The sequence below is a fragment of the Bison bison genome, unplaced genomic scaffold (assembly GCF_000754665.1).
Source record: "Bison bison bison isolate TAMUID 2011002044 unplaced genomic scaffold, Bison_UMD1.0 scf7180017864203, whole genome shotgun sequence".
Lineage (NCBI taxonomy): Eukaryota > Metazoa > Chordata > Mammalia > Artiodactyla > Bovidae > Bison > Bison bison.
Window position 1 is genome coordinate 3,968,970 of NW_011494775.1, and position 2,452 is coordinate 3,971,421.

The window sequence follows — 2,452 nt, forward strand, 5'->3', positions numbered from 1 at the left end:
TGCATCAGACAATTCTGCTGATGGTTTTTGGCTAGGTACCTGGAAACTAAAAGCTAAACTGATACTCAGGTACAAGGACTATGTCATTTCTGTTCTTCGTGGATCCAACTCTAAGCTTTTCCTCTCTGATACCTGATTCCTCTGCCTTCAAAGTGGAAATGTGTATGCCCCAAGATGTCAAAACCTAAAGGGAAAATGTGAAAAATTCTTTTTGGAAGAAGTGAAAATAAGATCATAAAAAGCATTTTGGGGCTACCTCAATTCGCCAAGGACTTCCAGGTTTTCAGGCCCTGGTCCCACTCCAACCCACCTCCCCTGTCTGGCCAGCCTCCCTGATCCAAAACCTCCAAGCAGCTAAGCAGGGAATGAGGGGCAGGTCTACTAAATCAGAGAATGAGCCTGCTCTTGTCTGACTCAACCAACATGACCATCGTGGGGAAAGACGGAAACAAAAATGAGAGCAAACTCTTCTAAAGAGCAAAGCTGCCTGGCAGGAATCACCACTTTGAGCCTGCTGCCCACCCCCAAACCAAGCCACACCCCTCACCTCCACCATCTCCTAGACTTCTCAGTGAGATAAAAATTCTATTCTCCCATTTCACAGGGAGGGAAGCTGAAGATGGGAGACATTATATGATTTACCCAAGGCCACACAGCTAGTAAAAGACAGACAAGACTCCAACTCTGAGGACTGGGTCTCAGAGGCAGCTTTTCGGGACCACAGGTTCTGCCTGGGAACAAGGGCAGACAGAGAAGCACATATGTGTACCACATCACCACTGAGAACAAAACTCAGAAAATTGCTGTTGTGCAGAGGTAGAAAGGTTTGATTTTCCAGCACAAGCACCAGACTGAATGCCACTGCAGCTAGACAAACGTCTGGCCCTCCATACATAGTAAAGGACCAGCAGTCACATTTATGCCCAAAGATGCCCAGGATGTGGGAGGAGGCTGCCTAGGACAAGGTCGGTAGCATCTGAGCTTAGCAGCCCATGGGCCCAGACTAGCCAGCAAACCAGTTTCAAACACAAAACAGCCAAACTATAAGCAGAGGCTAGAATTCCCGAAAGGCAGGGTCCCAGCAGACTGGAGACTGCGTTCTAAATCTGAAATCACAGGCATCAGGGACTCAGCTCTTAACCCTTAAGATCCAGTGCGCACCGAGTCCAACACACCCACCAAAGAGGTGTTCCTGTTGTTAAGTGTTGAGGGGAGGCTGTGGATTCCCTCAACAGCAGGACATGGTGCAGGGGCCGCCTTGAGGGCCTGAGTGCCGCGCAGTCTGTGAGGCTTGGTCGGGCAGGCTTCCTGCTTTAGGGGTTAGGAGGGAATCTGGGGTCTCCACGTTTCCAGCCAGATAGCCTTAGAGGTGGGGACCAGAGGGCGCCAGAGCGGGCAAGGGGCCGTGGCCTCTTCTGAAGCAGCTGTTGGAGTGAACCAGGCAGGGAGGCGCCGGCGGGTGATGGCACCTCATGAAACATTGATGCCCGGCCGCCACACTGCCATCTCCCGGCACCTAGAGCCAAAGCGGCCAACTCTGAGTCCCTCGGCCGTCGGGGCAGGCTCAGCCGCTCTGGTCACGGGGGTAGTCCCAGACGGACTGCCCACCCGACTCTGCGTCCCATCCCAGGGCCCCAGCAGCAGCAGGCTCAGCCTGGGCGCTTAGGGGAGACAGGAAACCTGTTTGCCCAACTGCTTTCCCAACACAGGGCTTCACTCGGGATATCTGGCAATGGCTGACAGAACTCAGCTCCCCTTAGTCTGACTTATCTCCCAGTAGCCACCAGCCAGGGACAGGCCAACCTGGCCACATAGGTTGAGTCCTCTCCTGTGAAGGGGCCGAGCAGGACGACTGCTGTAGGATGTGCAGGCAAGGGGCTGGGCAAGGGGCCTCAGCAGTCTGTCCTCGTGGGATGGGTCTCCCCTTTCCTCATCAGCCCAGCCCCTGAGGAGAATGGCGGGGGGTGGGGTGGGGAATCCTCCAAGCAGAACAGATCGGGCGGTTGTCCCTCCCTTGCAAGCGCCCCACCACCCTCCACAACCATACACAGAGACTGACTCTAGGGTCCGTCCACAAACCTCCCTTGGCTGCCAAGCTCTGCGCGGCGGACTCCCCTGGCCAATATGCAAGACCAGCTCCCTCCCGCAGGCTGAGCAGAAAGGGGGAAAAGTCGACTCTCAAAATCCCGGCTCAAACCTTCACCTGGCGGGACCCGGGGAAACTCCGACCAGACCCCGACTAAACCGAGATCAGGCCCAGCCCTTCGAGTGTCAGGTGGGAAACCGAGCCCGGGGAAAGAAGGCGCGTCGGGGCCAGGCCGGGACCCTCAGAGACTCCGTCCGCATGCGGCCAGGCCCCTCCTCCGCGCGCGCAGTCCGGAGGAGCGCTCTACGGCCTCGGGCCCCGGCCACGAGCCGCGCCGACCCCTGCCTGCGCCCCGAGGGAGGCCGG